Below are 20,183 nucleotides of genomic sequence, written 5' to 3' on the forward strand. Positions count from 1 at the left end.
GGGAGGCAGGGGGGAGAGACACCATTGTTCTCATTTTCATAATTTTATGTTTTTTAAATATGAGATAGAAAATGGTATTTGTCGCTTTCTGTACATTTTACTGTGCATAAATATGTGATCCCATTTCCCATTTGCTGCAGCTCTTGCTGAACAGCTCAGCACAGGGGAGGTTGGTCTGACAGCCAGCAGGTTCTGAATGAGCTGACAACCACATTCCAAATCAGAGTGGCCCAAACAAGAAATGGAACTAAAGCTGAGCCTTGAGCTTCAGGGATAAACAGAAACTAAAACATGATTTAGTATTTTTAGCCTGAGCGTAACTTTACTTAAAAGTAACTTTGTAGAAGGCAAGCTTAGACTGTTGTCTGTGTTCCTAAGTTTGATTTCTTTCTCTAAATAGTTAAGCAGTCTTTCTGCTCTCTTAAACAACACTTTTGCTTTTTACTAATCGCTATTTCACTAATAGCTATTTCTTCCATTCAAGTTGAAAAGAAATGAAGAACCCCACCTTCCTAAAAACTTTTACTCAGCCACTCTGCCTGACCTGCGCAGTAATAAGGACATAAAAGGACAGAAGATATGAAAAATAACCAGTTTCAGAAAATAATACGGATGTTGTGAAGTCAAAGGCACATGCAAGGCCCCGAATTTAAACACTGTATTGTGCATTCTGTTATTGACAAGGGTGTGAATAACTTGGCATGTGTACATAACATCCTATTAGTCCATCTAGATCAGAATGAAAACTCTTCATGGCCATGATAGGCAAGATTAGTGCACAAAGGGCAGGAGAATCAGCCCAATGACCCTACCCACAGGAAAGGCTTCACTGAGCTGTATCTGTTTGAACTGTGAATCCAAGCAATCTTCTTGTAAAATTACAACAACACACACTGCCTATTTCATCAGCAGCCCTATCTTCTAAAAGCTCTTTGATCTCATTAGGTACACCTGCAGTAAAGCAGCCCAAGGCCATGTTAACCTGCCGGGGGTACTCCAGTCCTGCAGGGCATCTTCATGGCCAGCTTTAGGATCTCTGTAGATGTAAATGAACATGCTTTGCAATTTTTATGCAGGTTGCATTTCCCCCACCTGCTCTTGCAATGATGGTATCAGGCAGACCCATTCACGGTCTTGTCAAAATGCCATGATGTCCTCTGCTACAAAGGCAAATGGGATCAATGTGCAAATCAAACTCAGGATTCCTTCAGGCTGACCACAAGGGCAACACGGTGTATGGTACTGGCTCTCCAGAACAAGGTGGCAAACCAGCTTTATTATGTAAAACATATCCGTAATGCATACAGAGATGAGATTTATTATGGATACAGGCATCGTATCTGGGAACAAACCTTCCAAAGTACACAGCCAGGCAGGTTTCAAAGGTCTGTTGGCAATATCAACATTATAATTTAGTGAATATATACTAGTGAAATGTTTCTACCTCTGTATAGATCAGTGCTGACTGGAGCAGATTCATTGCTTGCACGTTCCCAAGATAAGAGCTGAGTGCAGACAGTACCTTTCATTAACCCCTCCACAATCACCATTTCTCCAGCTGCTCAGAAATGGGAAGTGGGGACAACTTTCCATTGGCTTTGTCTTTGCCCAATCCAAGTTTTTCAAGTTTTTCCTTGTGGGTAACATCCGTATGTTTATTTTTAAAAGGGCCACGGGGCCTGATAATGGACTACCAATGCACTTGTTTATAAGAGAATGACTAGAGAAGGCAGCTCTGCTCTTCCTTCCTACCACCCTAGCTTTTCCAAGGAAACATTGGACATTGCTGTTGTTTGACAGCACAGAACAAGAGAGAATAAATTCAATCTGGGAATGAAGAAGACAAATCTGCTCTCATGTTTGCAGCTTTAACTTTTAGTGAAAGTTACTAGACTTTAACTTTTCATTTCTTCTCCCTCTCCTCCCCCCCCGTTTGTTTTTTTTTTTCTTTTTTTTTTCTTTTTTTTTTTTTTTCCCATTGTAACTCAGAATGCATTTTTGCAAGATATCCCTGAAATTACTGTTACTACATCACAATATTAGATCAATGCGGTGGTAACACACTCCAGATTGTTATGGCATTCGCATCTTGATGCCTTCCATACTGTCTTGTGGAATCTAGCCTAATACCATGATTAAAATGCCTTTTCCATCACTCTAAAGCACAGTGCCTGCTGCCATTACATAAACGTCTGCCTATCTAGGGTTTTATACTGGCACCCATCACTGGGGTATCTGAAAGCCTAATGAAAAGGACCTCCGTTCATTAAAGGCAGATGAACGTTCTTGCCAAAGCCTGGGATTAAATTAAAGTCTGTTAGGTTTTTCTTCTCACTGACATCATTATGGATCAGGAAAATCACTCCATTCAAGTGAGTTTCATTATAGTTGTGTAAAACCAGTGTGAGCTCAGAATCGAGCCCATTTATTTTAACACCAGCCTAGCTCCACTTTCTCTAGTCACTTTTTTTTTGCTCTGCAACTCAGCTGCTGAAAAATCTCCGTTCTATGGGTGAGCGCTGAGATACAGAGGAAGGAACCTTTTGGGATGGGGAAAGAGAAGCAAAAAAAAAAAAAAAAAAGCATCAAAAGACTGAAGAAAAGAGGAGAACATAGTTGGGCTATGTCACAGTCTCTGCAAGTGGCAGAAAGCATCCTGGTTGCTACCAGAAAGAGGAGGGGACTTCAGACCCTATGTGCCCTGAGAGTGACTGCACAAGGAGAAGCAGTAGCCCATGTCTTGTTCAGAGCTGCCGCCCAAGTCCTGCCCTCATGCCATGAGATGAAATGCCAGCAGGAGCAATGCTCCAAGAGCAGCTGGCATGGCATGGACAGGCTTGAAAGGACAGTTGGACACTAGCATGTTTAAGAAGGTGTGTGGTTCCCACCACACAGAGAACCAGGGATGGGTGAAGGAGACACTTCAGGACAGCCCAACAGATCTTTAATCCATTTTCCATAAATACACAGCTGCTGGTTTCAATGGGATCCATGCCCATGCCCATGGCTATAAGGAAAGAGACCAGGGAGACAGAAGGAACATACTCTTCCCACGATTCATATGGCATTAAACTGTGTTGTCTGTGTTGGAGGTATGAATCCAAGGCTTCCTACGTTATCACAAACACACACACACACACAAAAGAAAAAGATATTTTCAAGGGATGATTTGGATCTTAAACAGGAAATATGGTCTGTTTCAGAGGGATAGGATGAAGCTGAGCAAAGAAGAACAAGCCACTTGAGGAACCAAACTGAATTTAAAAGAGATGTCTATTCGAATACATCCATGTTTATCCACAGATGTTGACAAAACCCTGCCAGACCATCACTCCATGCAACAGTACAGCAGTGACCCTCCTCCATTTTCAGTTCAAAACTGAAAAACACACATGAATTCCAGGATTCCCTCTAGGATGTCTCCTGACCATATTAGATGTAATTAGATCTTTTCTTGACTGTGACATAATTTTCAGTTTGAGGGATGTCTGCTTGGTACGTTTGTTACTTATAGCTGCTGGAAACCTGAAGTGCTGATTAAACCATGGAGTGGTTTCCCAAGTGGTGGTTTGTGCTAGGGTATCTGGTAGCATTCTCTAAGTGTAGAAAAATGGAATAGGCACCAGAGCTTCCTTGTGCATGGACATTACACCCAAACTGGGCACTGGTGGTGAGCTCTGCAAGTCCTACAACTCTGTGCCTCAGCATCCCTGCCTGTGAGGTGGGTGTCAGTACCAATCTCTGTTGTAGATTTCGTAGAGCCACATGATAAGCCATGAAATCCAGTGTGAAAACCAGGAAATGGGGAAAAAACAAGCAGACAAACAATGCAATGTTTATAATTATTTATTCCTATTATTAGCTATAAATGGCAATTAATACGACTTTAAAATTAAATGACTTCATGAAATAGGTCTGTGAAATGCACATGCAAGCACTGCTAGGTCTCTTATTTTTTGCAATAAAGAGATTTTGTTAATTAGTTAGGAGACTTAGCAGAGTGCTGTAATAGCCACAGTAATAATAAAAATGTTTGTAATAATTATGGTGATAATAATAATTATGTTAATCATAGAAACACAGAATGGTTTGGGTTGGAAGGAATCTTAAAGATCATCTAATTCTATCCCCTCTGCCATGGGCAGGGACACCTCCCACCAGGCCAAGTTTCTCTTAAACACTTCCAGGATTGGGGCATCCACAGCTTCATATAATAATAATCTCTTCACACCTAAGATTAAGAAAACCCATGACAACTGGTCAAATTGTCATCAACTTCTTCTCTCAGACAATCTGTGAGGAAAGCTGCTGGCCAAAGTCCTAGTGGAATTAAATCCTGGTGCTACCTTGAGTCACTATGGGATGTCAACATCTTGTCCTTAATGATTAAACTTGCAGAAGAGAGAAGCTTTTCTTGGCAACGCCCACGAGCCACATAGAAGCATTGGGACACAACAGAAAGTTGAGGGCAGTGCAAGCCTGAGGTATGTTGTAAATTTTTGGGGCATAAGAAGAAACTGAGGCAGGGACAAGTTATGCATCGCCTCTGTAATCACACTGCAAATGCACAGCACTCAGACCTGCACATTCCCCACTACAAGCCCTTACAATACAAGCATCACTCCTCATGCACAGCAGTTGTCCCACGAAAAAATGAGATCAAAAGCAAAGGACAGCCTTTCAGATACCCCATTTCATCTGTAAAGACAAATATAGGAAGATTGAAATTATTTTTTTTTCTTTCCCATTCTATTAACATATGTTTGTCTGTGTTTCAGTATTTTACCACATATTTATATGAAATCCCTCTGCTGGCTTTTTTTTCTTGGCCTCTCACAGGTTTTCACTCATGCTAGGCAACTCCCAAGAAACTTGTTCACAGTACTACCATCCTCATCTACACCACACTGGGATGGTTGCATCTGAATGCTTCTTAGTTGTCTCAAAGAGGAAGAGAAACTCCTCCTTTAAACAGCCCCCAGATGACCCACTATCCACTCAAGTGAGTCCAGGAGCTCTAGAAAGCATGCATGGCTCAGCCCAAAGGCAGCCATGCCATGGCCATTTTTCCCTTTGGGAATGTCGAGTGAGTCACAGCAGATGATGCTCGGTTCTCCTGGCTAGCTCTCAGGATTGCGGTTTCCAGTGATAAATTCAGCCCCTGGGCAATTTACCGAGGAATTACATCGTGTGGTATAGGCGTCCTTCCACCGGTATTCAAGCCCCAGGATCTGATGAGGTTCAGTGCAGAGCATTCAGATTTGGTTTCTTTTTAATAACACTTACTGAACGTGAACGGCTTTAATAATCCCCAGCAGTCATTAAAAGCTTTTCATCTTCAAAGTGCTCTACATATGCTAATTAATGCTCACAACCATCCTGTGATGGTATTATTATCCCCATGTGGCAGCAAGGGAAATGGAAGCAATGAGGTTAAGTAATTTGCCTGAGGTCAGAGGGAGCTGATGACGAAGCCGCAAGCAGAATGCCTCATCCTCTGCTTCACCACGCATCTTCCTTCCACAGCACTGTCATCTGGTGCCCAAAGCCCTGGCTTTGTTTTGTCTTATGTGAGCATGGGACAGGTACAGAGAAAGGGGTGAAAAATCACACTTTGCCTTGCATCTCCACAGGCTCTGGTGGTGCCACCAAGCCTATGTGTGTGCCAACCTACATGACACACTATGGATGCACAAAAAGCTAGTTTTCAGAATAAGTTCATGGTGCAGCTCTGCACTCCAGGACAAGTCTAAGCAATTCCTCCACAGCCATAGGCATGCTGCAGCACAGCCCACCAGGAACTAACCCAAGTCTGCCTCTTTCTAATCACTTCATGGACAATTTGGCTACATTGGCTCTGGTAACTAAACAAGGCCAAGGCTCATTCCCCAACACTGAGACCAACCTGGGCAGTGTTGCCATGCCTTTGCTCTCAACATCCTAAGTCTCCCAAACAAGGTGACCATATCCAAAATATCTATGGAGAAGAATCCCTGACCTGGGCTAAATCCTTGAGCATGGCTGGAAATTGCTGACAGCACTTACATTTTGGGCCAAATGTTTTCTAGCAATTTATTGGTACAAACAACTAAGTCCCAGTGCCCAGATCAAGCCTTGACATCATTTGATTTTCCAGATAATCCAGATTTAGTCCCTGTGGCCAAGTCACAGCTAGAGCCAGCAATGTGGATAACTTGTTAGCACCAAGAACTTTGCAAAGGCAGGCATCACTCCCAACCTCTAACATATAGACAAAAACAAGATGGAGAGGCACGACTTACTTAGGGTCATACACTATGTCTGTACCAAAAATACGAGCATCACTTTAGTTCTCTTGCTCATGAGACAATACCTTAATTTTTGCTCAGTTTTACCTTTCCAAAATGCAGATACCTGACCATCAACCCAAGCACACTAGCTTGTTCCACAGCCAGCCCCTTCATGTTGGGTTCGGCTGCCAAGGATTCACTTTTATCCCACATGATTAGGAGCTGATGAACTTCTCTTTCTATTTTCTACCCATTCAAATAAACACTGAGCTGTATTTTATTTTTAAAATAAACAAAGGCAGGCTGGACTGAAACCATGGTAGGAATGGCCCTAATTCTGTTCTTGGCTCATCTACCACTCATAGAAGGTTGTACTACGCTTACAGGGAGAAATGACTTATTACTATTAGAATAATAAACTCCTTCCTTTTATGCTTCAAATCAAACTGCAATCTGGTCTGTGCAGAACACATTTCCCACTCCTCCTCCTCATTCTCTTCTTCCTCTACCACGGGCTTCAAACACGGAATCCAGATGCAAGCTATTTTTCCCCAGCCGAAGGATCTGACTTTTTGGCAAGCTGTGCAAGCTGTTGTGTGGGTGGTTTAAAACTTCCCTCTGGGCCTGTCATGTGGTTAGGGCTGTCTGGGTTGCTCTGAACTTCTGGACACCATTTCTCTTTGACTCACCTTTTATTCCAGCGGAAGTTGGGACCAAGTGTGTCTAGCAACGGGACTATTCAGAATTGCAGTTTGGAGCCAGGAGTTTGATGCTTTTTTATTTATTTCATTTCATTTTTTTCATTCATTTTAAGTCCTTTGGATAAGTTCACCAGACAACACTGTCAGAAGGCAATCCCTGCAAATAGTTGTCTCCCTGACTTTGCCTTGAGCTTCCTCCTACTTATTTTCTGAGCAGCTTTTCCATGAAAATTCAAGCTCCGTCATGTGTTACTAGTTAACTCAGCAGCAAAGTGTATTCTGAGTCTATCAGGAAGGCCTAATCCTAACTTGACTGCAGCACTGCCTTTCCTCTGCAGGCTGCCTTCCTTTAGGAGATATGCAAGAGATGTTTTGCTTCTGCATCTTGAAGTGCATGGAGACATTGTCCTAGTGTCTTCAGAGTGCCATAAGTCAAATACCCATGCCAGTTTTCCCCTTTTCCCTTTTTAAATTTAAATAAGATAGTGGATTCTTTATTTTCCTGGTTAAGGAAAGATATGGCTCTGGAAAAGCAACCACATCTGCCTGAGTCTGCAAGCAGCATGCTCCAAGCTGAGTGAACCACCCTGTTCATCTCATCTGGACTCCATTTAACGTTGGCAAGCCAGTACACTGGGTAGGTCCCGACCGGTATCATTTCATCAAAGACCTCTGAGTGCATGTTGTGGGTATGGATTTCTTAGCTATTGTGTTCCCTGTCACAGCATTACAAAGACAGGTTCTATCAAAAAAAAATAAATAAATCTCCCCACCCTCAGTCCTCTGCTTTTGAGAGAGAAAACTGTAGTATGGTGATGAGAGAAATCACAATGCCTTAGAATTTGAAGAGATTATATCTGTGTGAATAACCTTGGCTAGTCTCACCCCAAAGAAAATAAAAACCACTGGGTTAGCCAACAGCATACTGCCCAGAGAGTGCTAGGGATAGGAACTGGGACCCAAAGGAGGGCTGCAAGTGCTGATAAAATTACTATATAAAATGCATTGCTGACTTCACAATGAGGGCACAATGAGGGGTATTATAGACAGATGAAAGTAAGCAGAGGCGGTACTTCATGAAATACCTCTTCCCTACATTGTCGTGCCACTAGACTCTCACAAACCTCTTCAGAAGTAAATGTAAACTCTTTTGAGGGCACTTCAGAATAGTCAGAGCTGCTATTCATGTTACTTCTTATGGGGAAAAGACTTGGTTTAAAACCTTGAAACCAGAACCACAAATGTTGTATACCATGGAGGGAGAAACATCTACCTGAGCCTGCAAGCAGCATGCCTGGATAGGGTGCCCAATCCACACATTTTATTCATTACATACAATCTTGCCTGGCAGCCTCACAAAAGAGATAAGAGAGTCACCATAAATATGACAATATGTAAAACCTTTCATTCCTTGGAATGGATTAGTCCCTTCATATAGAGACAACTAGTTTTCTTAGAGAGGCTGACAACATGCCCTACAGAAATGAATCCAATTTACCAGATCACACTATCAATATAACATGAAGAAACATTGTAAACACTGGCAAGCAGGCCATGGCAAGTTCTACCTGCAACATGCAAGAGCAGGAAAAGTTGTTACGCTTTGGAATATCTCAGAAATCAAAGAGGTCATCTCAGGACATGAAATACAGAAATGAGGATCTTCAACTCAAGTCATGTTCAAGTGAAGTAGATAACTAACCTCAAATCTTTGCCCAGGGCCACTTAACTGGTGCCAAAACCATATTTTAGAGTTCTGAAAATGTTTTCATTAACTTCCTCTGGTCTTCTGAAACTACGCTGATGTATACTCTGCCTATCCATGAGCTTTGGAGTTCCAGGAAGATGGCTTTTCCCAGGGTATTTTTATGCAGTTCATAAGTAAGGTGGACTTCCAGGGGGATTTTTATTTTGCTAAAAAGGCTCACAAGGTTTGGAGGACATTCAAACACACACCTGGATGTTAGCATTCAACTGCTTTGGGTCCAGTGCTTGCCTCCACTGCCTGTACAGCTTTGATCTAAGAGCCCAGACCAAAGTTTTCAGAAATAGTTTGCTCAACAGGGAGCCTGGGTTTGGAAAGCGGTAAGTACACAGCCGTTCCCTTCATATCAGCATGACCTGGTGGATTCCAAGTGCTTATTTCAAGGCCTTGTTTTGGATTTAAAAGCTTAACTGGAAGCATTCAGGTTTGACACCTGGCCTCAGCTCCCTTAGTACTTCCATTTCATCACCTATAAAATGGAGGATACCATTTCCCTACAGGTGTTTTATAAGGCTTAACTCATTCATGCGTGCAAAGTGTTGAGATACTTGAATGAGCAGCACCATACCAGAACAATGTCTTGTTTTGTGAACGTAACCTCCAAAACTTTTCACACCCTCTTAGGCCTTGCAATACTTCCTGCTTCCAGCCGGGCTGGGGCAACTCCGTTCAGGACATTTCTGTGCCCTATCCCGGCTGTGGAAACAGCAGGTGGTGAAAGGAACAAAAATGAATAGAAGTGGGAGGAAAAGTTATCCAAATACAGTGGAACCTCAGAAAAAGTTTCAGCAAGGGGTGGAGCTAAATAGCGGAAAATTTTTCTTTTTTTTCTTCCCCCTCAAAGCTGTTTACCAGTTTCCATTAACAATGGCATTTCATTCCTCATCGACCATGTTGACAAGGTGCCTTGAAGAGAGGCATGCTGCAGGAAGAGTCATCGGGATGGCCTCTGTGTCTTGGAACATCTTTGGGAGGGGGCTGCAGGGCTGCTGAGATGATTTTGCACCTCTTCTCCCTCATGAAGGCACAGGGAGAAGAGGGCAGTAGTGTCTGAGGGTCTCCTTGCAGCAGCTCTCCCTGGCAGTGTTAAAGCTGTGTTGGCTGGTGGAGGGCTGAAGCAGCCAGATGGACAGATGGGGGATCTGAGAGACAGAAATGTGGCTTCAATCTGGTTCGTCTTTTCTGCTCATCTTGCATTGAATGATCTGGGGCACAATAGCGGCGTCCCCTGACCACCTCCCCTTGCTCAAACAACTTCTGTTCCTTCCTGCTCGCTCCAACAATGTAAGAGCAAGTCCAGAGCGGGAGACAGTGAGTGAATATAAGTGCTTTCCCTCACCCCCCTTCCCAGCCCTGACATAATAACAAACAGCTCTCCAAAAAGCACTTAAATTTACGAACAGTTTATAAATTCACAGACGTTGATTTATAGATGTTGGCTTGACCCAATATTAGACACTTTGGTTTCTTTTCTGTTTTCAAAGTGCTGCTGTTATGGCTTGCGTTCTGAGCGCCGTCACACACCAAAAACAACCTCCAGGTCCTCCCCGCGGGCTTGCTTCGCCCGCAAGGCCGGGCCGGGGCTGGGGCTGGGCTCCCACTCGCTTTGAGGGGTGGCTCTTCCCCTTGCTCAGTGGGACGGCTTCCAGCTGGTTAGCGAGCCGTGATGACAGGCTTTCTAGGCAGCTTCATTTCGGCTTCCTTGTCTGCAGGAATGGTGGCTGCAACATGGGGCTTGAGGAGGAGCCCATGCCTGTGTGTGTGGTATTCTCTGCTTGCAAGACCCTAGTAAGAGCACAGAATCAACCAGTGAAAAAAAAAAAAAAAAAAAAAAGAAAAAGAAAAACCCCAAACCCAGCCTGGAGTCAGCATTAATTGGCTAAAAGAAATCCAAACGCGCAAATTCAAACTCAAGGAATGTTGAATTCCACCCTGAAAAATTGTGGGGCTGATGTGTCCAGGCTTGTCATCCCGTGGCCACCCAGCACGAACAGAAAACCCCACGTGCAGGCTGTGCCAACAGGTGAGGTGAGGGTTAGGAACAACCACTTTCCACCCCATGGAACTTCACAGTCACGTCTGGCTTGGAAACCCCAAATTTGTGGTAACACAAGGAGCTTTAATGAGAGCCATCAGAGCCTGGCTGGGGGATCGCAACATGTTAAATGGCAACCGCGAGCAATTCCTCCCCACCTCCTCTACATACACATGAACTAAAGATAAGTTATCTACCAAGTGCTTCTATTCGCTCTTTTTCTGCCTTTGGGCAAGTCACCCAAGTTTCTCCAGCTGTGGAAAAGAAGTGATAGTTCAACTTGCATCTTGATTTCAGAGCTACTTAAACAGAAGAGAAGACTGCCTTCGTTGGAGAGGTGGGAAATCCTAATGTCAGATAAACAGAGTCAGGCAAAGCAATAGCAGGCTCCTTTTGGTCTCTTATATAAACAGAAATTTGTTAAAATAGTGTCCTAGTGAACAACCCTTCATGTGCCCGCTGAGGCTTTATTAGACATCAGCCCTTCATGCCCCCCACTGCTGGTGAGTCCCTGTTCTAATGCTGCACCCTGCAGAAGATATACAGAATAAGGGCACGAATAACTTGAGGGTTATTATATAACTTTAACTTATAACCTATTTTTTAGGCTGCTTTCTGGTGTCTGCCACCAGGCCCTGATTCTTACAGTACCCCAAAATACTGACCCTGGTGAACATCCCCTCATTCACCCACTAACAGGTACTTTGCAGTCAAGAGGAAAATCTGGTGGTGTCATTTGGAGACGTAGTGCTGTACCATTTCATACTTTCACCTCTGGCTACTGGCTCCTTATTACTACATTTTGATCTTTTATCTCATGCAGATCTTCTACAAAAGACTTTTACTAATTACTTCAAATATATTAAAGCCAGGAGTACACCATCAATATAAAATCTTACCATTGAAATAAAATTAAAATCAAGAAACTTCTCAATTTTCTTTTCTATTTTCTTTTTCTTTCTTTTTTTTTTTTTTTTATTATTTTTTCTTTCAGAAATGCATGCACTTTCTAGAAATGGAGAGAAAGCAAGAATATTCTTCAGTTTTGGTTTTAATAAAAAAAAAACTAGTTCTCATCTGGTCTTCTGTATCTTAGAGACTTTTCTTTCATTAAGAAAAAAATACCAGGGAAACTGAACATCTAAGAATGCTCGATATGTCCTGTACAGGCATGAGTTGTTTGCAGGCAATTCTGCCTCTACATAGACTTTCTCCATTGCTAGTCCTGCCCTAGCCCTGCTGCCATCATGCTGTGGTTTGTAACCGTTAAACTAGAGGGTAGGCACCGGCCACCCAATGCATTTTAACTTGTGATTTAATACAGGATCTGAACTCCTGGCCACAGTTTCCTCAAGAGTCAACAGGCTTGAAAACTTCACATTCGTGGTCTTTGCCAACCAGGATTTAAATCAAATATCATCCAACCCACCTCAGCAGCAGGATGATGGATCTGTGGCCAAGACAACGGACTGGGATCCAAAAGACCTGAAGGTTAAATCCAAGTGTGCCAGCTCCTTCAGACTAAATTTTAGACTTGCTTGAGCCCTTAGGAAACCACCCATTGGGAAGCCCAGTCCTGCCTTAACGTTTATTCAGCATGGGGAAGACCGTGGATTCACAAATGGGCATGCAGATCAGCACTCTCTGAAGAACAAGCAGACCCACAGCAAAGAGGTGCAGACACCAGCGGGCAGGGGCAGAGGGGCTCACCCCAATGCTTATTCAGCTGGTGTGCACCCATGTGCCTTCCAGAAGGAAAAGAACAAAAATCCTTGTGAAAAAGTGCACATAAAATAAATTACTGCAGCCCTCCATTCCTAATTGAAATAGCTCAGCTCTTCTTTTCGTGTGTGCCTGTGTTTAAAGAGAAACCTGAAAGGCACAAGTTCACATTATGGACTAATAGCCTGGAAAATTTCAGTTTAAAAAACAAAGCTGGCTTTGAGTTACACAGGAGAGGCCTGAAAAAAAGCATCTGAAACCACTAACTTCTATTTTTTCCTGCACTTTTTACAACATAATATGGCTGAACGGATTTTATTTTATTTTATTTTATTTTAAAAACTTGCTTTAAAAAAATAATCAACACAAAAATCCTCTCTCTGGCCTTCATGTGCCAAGTTTCAGCCCAGGGCAAATTTTTTACAGCTGAATTATACACCCTGAAAAATAAGGGGCTTATAATGACAACATTGAGAGTCCCCTAACTATAGTGGTATGAATGGGGAGGGAGGCATAATAAGAATGGTCCATAGTGTGTAGCAGCAGCAATAAGTGAAGGAGCCCTTACTCAGCATGAGGAATTCTATATATCTTGGAAGGCTTTCATGAACCTAAACATTATTGCTAAGAAAGGAATAAACAGTTTGAACTGCTGTTGCCATTCATCCAGTGCTCACACACTGAGGAATACACAGAGTTGTTCTCTCAAAGCTGGAGTGAAATATTCCAGACATAACTCTTTCTTACTTGGGGCTGGAGAGGATTTTGAGCTGCTATTTGAAGGCAAGCTGGAGAAACACTCTTGCTCTAGGAGAATTTATATATGTGTATATATATATATATATGTATACCAATAATGATAATTGACTGTGTGCCTACAGCTCCTGAGGCTGAACTCATGCTTGCTGGCATGAGTGGCATCAGCCAAGGACACAAAGGAGCATTATTGCCTGGAGAGTATCTGTAGGTGAAGTGAAACCAAAATAAGGAGGTTAGCAAAATGACCACTTGGTTGGGGTGATTCAATCTGGAAGGTGTACCAAATCCTGCATCCCAGAAAAGGAATGAAAAACAGTGCCATTTTTAAAACCGCTGCTTCTAAAACCAGATTCTCTAGCAAGTAAGTGGCAGAACTGGGATTCAGGCAGACATGGGAGCCAAGGTGCCTTTGCCTTCAGAATCTGGGCATCTCCCTACAAACAAAGATAAAAGTCAAAATTTCCACAGGGAGCAAATCTGTCTCTTCACTGCCATTTTTCCTTCTTCCCTTTAAATACTTCAGGTCAATCACAGCACTAGGTTTCTGTCGTTTCATAAATCTTTCATTTTCATTTCAGTACATTTGTGTGTGAACTGGCACACATTAGCACACATAAACAGCCTACACACCTATAAATATATATACGTTTCCATGTATACATATACACACATGTATCTCCCAACAGGATTTTTTGTTTTCTATTAATTCACAATTGATATACACAGAATTGTGTCAACATTAATAACAGAAATTTGCCATTTTTTGAAAAGGCTCAGGTGAAAAATATCTGAAGCATTTTTATTATTATTATTTTTATTTACTTTTATTTATTTTTTTTACATGATTCTCTTCCTGAAGTGGACATCTAAAGCAAGTTGAAGGAATCATCTCCTAAAAATGCACTTCCATCCCTACTGATTTCCCAAGAGCCTATGGGTTGCTAGCTCAGGTCTACATGTCTATCTTACATTAAATAAGAAAGTCTCCACTCCAAAATATCTTACTGTCATGCCAGTGCCACCACACGGCTACTTGCTTTTCTCTCTACCTGAAGCAAAGCTACAATAATCAGTAATTTCTGGACCCAAGGACTGATATGGATTTCACAACTTTTTCAAACCAGTACAATAGAATGTCAGAGTTGACAAAAGTGTAGCTTAGATTAAATTTGTCTGTTAGCACAGAAATTAAGATTACATAAATGTTAATACACCTCTGCCATACTTCTTTCCATATTAGCTAATGAACTGTTTCTTTTTAAATTACTCTTGCCATATATCATGCCCATGAGCATAAATTGGACTTGCAAATAAGAATTATAAAAGAGAAAGTAGTTCTTAGTCTTAAATTCACACTACTCAAGTAAACCCAGTCTTTAATCTCTGGAACCCATCTTGGACAAATGTTTCTAACGTAAGTGTCAAGTTTCTGGCAGTAAATTTGGAATAACAAACAAAAACCTCAGGTGAAGAAACTTTCTAAGTCCCAAAACTGCATGAGTTATAAAGTTAATGTTATTAAGAAGAATTCCTGAGCATGATATTTTTTCCATACCTGTGAAAGGACTAAAGTGTAATGAGTTTGCAAAAAGTTTGGACATGGAAATTAGTAAGAATTACACATGTGTATAATCCTAAAAGTTTGGACATGGAAATTACTAAAAATGACATATGTGAATAATCCTAAAAGTAATTTCCTTGAAAGAGTAATGAAAGAGTAGCCAAATATTTCATTCTTAATTTTGAGATTTAATGAGACACTGGAAACCTAGAAAATAACACCCCTCTCTTGAAAAATTTTATTTTTACTTTATGTCTTTTATCTCCCCACAAGACTATTAAAAGGGAAAAAAGACCGAAGGGGGCTGTTGGGGAAGGACTTCATATGCTCTGTCAGTCTTTTTCTTTTATTTAACACAAACAAGTATCTCATTTTCTCACACAGCAACATGGAAGCATATATATATTTATATGACATTATAGTTCACTATAAAGATACTTCACTACAAACTATTTAATATCTGCCATACTTGTATCTGTGCAGTAACCAGAACATGCATGGCTATGAAATTAAGCTATGTCACTGAAAGCCTGATCTTGTAATATTATGGTGTATCACTGATCTTTAACAATATTGTGAACTTTCAGTGGTAGAAATTTTGGATTTAAATTTATATTTTTAAACAAAAATATGGGGATTTCCCTTTTCGATAAGCTTGAGGGGTAGATGTCTGTTTTGACAAGATGCACCAAGTTATATATAAAACAAACAAAAAATGTTTTTAAAGCTTTTCAGTAAAGTCAAAATATTTTGCCTGGAATAAAAAATCTTGGGGAGATATTTTGGATGAGGAGGAAACGTGGTAGACAAGACCCTGAAAAATGCTTAAAAAATGTGATAATGTGTACTGTGTCCTTTTAAAGTCAAATTTCTTTGTGGAAGCCCAGGTGGACCCCTCCACTGAGCACAGGGAGAGTAGGGATGCAAAGAGGTTCCAATCTGCAGGGCAAGAGCTGCCCAAAACCTCTCACAGCTCTCTCTACATTACATTGTATTGCAGTCCAGGCAGTCCTGACCACAAAAACTTCATAAAGCTCATGCCCAGGTCAAACTGCCCATTTCCCCGAGCCTCCCCCAGTGATGGGCGCCCTCTAACTCCAGAAAGAAAGCCAGCAGATGAAAGCTTTTATTCATCTGCAGCAATAGGATCGAAACAGGAGGTTAAAAATATTGCAATTGTGTCAAAAATGAAAAGTCTTTTTGCTAAAAGATGTAAATCAAGCCTTTGTGTCGCATACAGTTATTTTGATTGCCCACCTTGACTGGCTTTTCACATGGTGCTGAACATCCAACCTCTAAAAATCACATCTTCTTCAATCTGTGGTAAGCTAAAACACCCAAAGTTACTGATCATTTTTCACAGTCTTGGCTTTATTTTGCAGCAGTGAATGTCGACAGTAGCTCACAGGAGCTACTCAATTTTGTTCAACTCCTTTTCTTTACATAAGGACTTTGACTAATCTCCTTCCTCTCCTTCACAAGAAAAGTGATTTTCCTAACGACATAGGCTAGACAGATGACAGATTGTCAGGACACACAGTACATGTTTTCTTTAAATGAGCTTTTTATTTGTTATTTTAAGGTTATTTCCAGATCCCTGACACTTATTCCAGAAACTCAGGTAACCAAGACGCAGCTGAGAAACTGAAGTTATTCTTAGACTAATCAGCCAGCGATCTAAATCCAGAGCACTAATCTCATAATTTGGCATCACAAAACTTAACCAGTCACATCTGGCTAAGGTACTCCATGCTAGCAACAGCATTTAGCTCTATTGTTTTCAACCTGCTTATTCTGGGAAGTAAAGCCCTCAGGCTATTTTATTTTGAGTTTACAGTAGTGAGACCTACTTGGGTGGAGAGAAAGACAGTAATGGCACTCGGTGAGATAGGGATGAAGTCATAACTGCCCTAAGAGCATACATGGCTATTTCATAGCTCTGTACTATTTTGTGGGGCTTTGTAGATTATACTTGTCTCTTACAACTTGAGATACCAACTTGTTAAAGACATACATGTTAAAGAGATTCAAGTCATTAAAAGATATGATTAATATCTGACAGCCTCTGCTGGGTTCTCAACTGTGCGTGATGGTGATGCCAATAGTTAGAAGACAGGAAACTCTTGCCCTTGTGATCATGCTCACCAAAGACTCTAGGAGAAACACCTTTGTATCACCCACTCCATTATTTCAATGCATAATCTTGACGGAAAATATTATATTACTTATGTAGTTACCATTACAATGGAGCAAGAAGGCTGCACCGAGACCAGGTCCTGGTTGTGCTAAGTGCACAAAAAAGTGTGTGGTGCATTTATGCTCTAGGCAGCATGAGAGACAAAAGCAACATTATTAGCATGCCCATGAACTGAGGCACACAGAGATTATCCGACTTGCCCAAGGTCACGCAGGAAGTAAGTGGCAGAGCTGGAAATTGAACCCAGATTTCTTGAATTGCAGGCCAGGATTTTAACCACAAGGCCAACTTTTGTCTTTCTTTCTTCTACTCCTCCAATCTTTCTATTTGAGCACACTTTTGAAAAAAATTACTCTTAAAAATCCATTCGGCAATACTTTAGGTATGCTGTGGCCTCCACAACCGTATTTAGCACAATTATAGGCTAAAAGGAACCCTTGCAAATTATGTGCAAATAGATATGTCTTTATGTAAATCCAAGTTCTTGGAACATAAATCTACAGCCAAAAAAATACAAAGGTTTAAGCCAGGGAGGAACTGAGCTCCAAATTTTTTCCTATTCGAAAGCTGAGGTACAACACTCCCCAGCTACAGCAAGGAGAATATAGACTGAATTCCTGGGGACTGGTTATTGCCAGCTTTAATAAACATATGATTTCACCTATAGAAATGTGAAGGCAAGAGACACTTGATCATTGTTTTAAAGGATTCTGTCATACATATGATTGGGTTTGTATGACACATGCACACTGCACATATTTCGTAAAACAGTTATAGTACCGCAAGTGCAAGAATACTGATAGCCAGAAGACTTCCTGACAGTGTACAGACCCACAGAAGATACAGGAACCTGAGCATGGGAGGGTAATTTGGTGTTTGGCTATGGATATTGTACAAGTTTCACAATAAGGGAAGCTATAAAGATTGCCAATCTAATGAAATGAGAGCGCAGGCAGATCTAGGCTACTCTCTCTTACTCATGCCAAATGCCTGGTCTACTGCAAACCAAAATACAGCAGTTTCTTTGCTATTGTAATCCCATGTACCAGATACAGCCAACCTAAGACCTACCAACTCTTTGAATCTGGCTTGTGGAAGGCACGGACCAGGAGACAAGCTACTGTGTTGCTTGGCACAGATGCAAGAAGCAGAGCTGGATTAAGCTTATTCACCCATATACACAAACAAGATCTCTGATCCCCATGACAAGGAAATGTTAGCTCACATGAACAAAAGCCCTGAGCTGGGTTTCATGTTCCTGCTGCCAGGGGGAGAGAACTCTGTCTGAGTGCCACAATCAATGCATGGTTGTGCCTTGGCTGCAATCCTGCCTTGGATCTGCAGCTCTGGATACCATGCCAATTTTACCTAGGCATTTATTTACAAGGCTAAATTTAGGCAGAGTGGCAGAGCACTTTTTTTTTTTTTTTTTTTTTAGGAATGTACCACTGAATTTGTCAGGAACGTGGTCAAATAAATTTCATTAAAATGATATAATGTCTTTCTTTCTATAGGTATTTTGTGCAGTTCTAGCATGATAAGAAATGTAAGAATCCATAAAATTTTTCTATAAGAATAAAAGCTGGGTAAACTATTCTGATGTACATGTTTTCATTTACTATATAGGTAGAGACCCGAACATTAAATGGATCTGTTCTCTGGTTTGGAGTCTAATGGGCACTGCCCAGGCATATCCACACTATTCAGTTTTCTTAGTCTCTAAAACAGGACACCCACATCCAGCCTATGTATCAGGGATAGTGTCTGGCTTCTGCAAATTTCAGAAGGTGTTAGACATCTAAAAGTGCCAGGGACTGCACCTGAGCCTGAACCTCTATCTTGGAACTGTGAGATATACTCACTAGAAAGGAAATTTCTCCAAGACTATATTTAAATGAAATATTCTCTACTCAAAATCCTCAGGTTTTGAGTGCAAAAGCTTAGGACCCTTAGTACAAATGCTGTTCACCCACAGACTCTAAGAATGGCTTCATTCATGTATCTAAACAGAGCTGGGTTTGTTGAGGGTGGCATGAAGAACAACTGGGGAAAAGGGAAACTGGGGGGTTAAACAGGTTATCTAGGCAGAAGATAAAGACAGAGGAGCCAACAGCTCATTCCCTTCCCAAGGCACTTTTAATGCTAGATCTACACTTGAATACACTTTTCTGGGTCACGCTGGAAATTAAATGATCACAGAGGCAGTCTGTCTGGGAAATTTGGGGGCAATTTTACTCCAGGGCCACTTTTGGGGGGCACGGCCAGTGGCAGTGCAGGATCAGAGCCCACACACATGTATGCCATGGAGTAGATTTACAATTGCTAGCTTTCCTAGTTATATAGCTAGTTCAACTGACCATCTTAAACCATGTTTATCTAGGGAGAAGCATGTGCCATGTGCACATGGCACCTGCAAAAGGGACTAAATTCACAATATCCAATTCTCATCATAACAAGCATAAGTAAGGAAGAAGAGCAGTGGCTTTAGTAAAGCAATCCACCCTGCAATATAGTAACCACTGGCAGTATATGGCCATTGGTTTTGATTTTAAATTGATTTTTGATTTTTTTGATTGATTTAAAGTGTGAACACAGGGAAATGCTGTGGAGTTTCATTTCAACTTCAGCCGGCAGCAGGTAGGAGCACCAGCAGTGCTGGCTCAGCACTCCCACCAAGGATTGGTACAACTCACTGTAACTCATTCCTTCTGGTCTCTTTTTTTAAAGTCCCATCTGGGACTGTGCTGCTAAGCTGTCCTCAGAACAACACCACTGTTAATAATAATAACAATATTCAGGTATTACATGGCATTTTTCACCTTTAGATCTCAAAGTGATTTACTATGGAAGGCTTTGGAGGGCTTTAAAAACAGATTATACAGACATCTGTCAGGAATAAACCAGATTTCCTGACCCCACCACAAAGCATGGGAACAGTTCAATGTGCTCTTTATAACCCAACCTTTCTATGATTGTCTCCATTTTTACAACAAGGACATTGACTCAGAGTAGCAAGATGACCTGCATGGATGATACTGCTACTGATTTGAAGCCCCTGTGGTAGTCAAGGACATTATAAATGATAGAAGTGAACTGAAGATCTCCTAACCTCATACTGCAACCAGCAGTTGTGGGTGGTCTCTATGGAAATGCACCAGTCTATCTCAGATTGAG

The sequence above is a fragment of the Aythya ferina genome, assembly GCF_964211825.1.
Source record: "Aythya ferina genome assembly, chromosome: 3".
NCBI classification, from domain to species: Eukaryota; Metazoa; Chordata; class Aves; order Anseriformes; family Anatidae; genus Aythya; species Aythya ferina.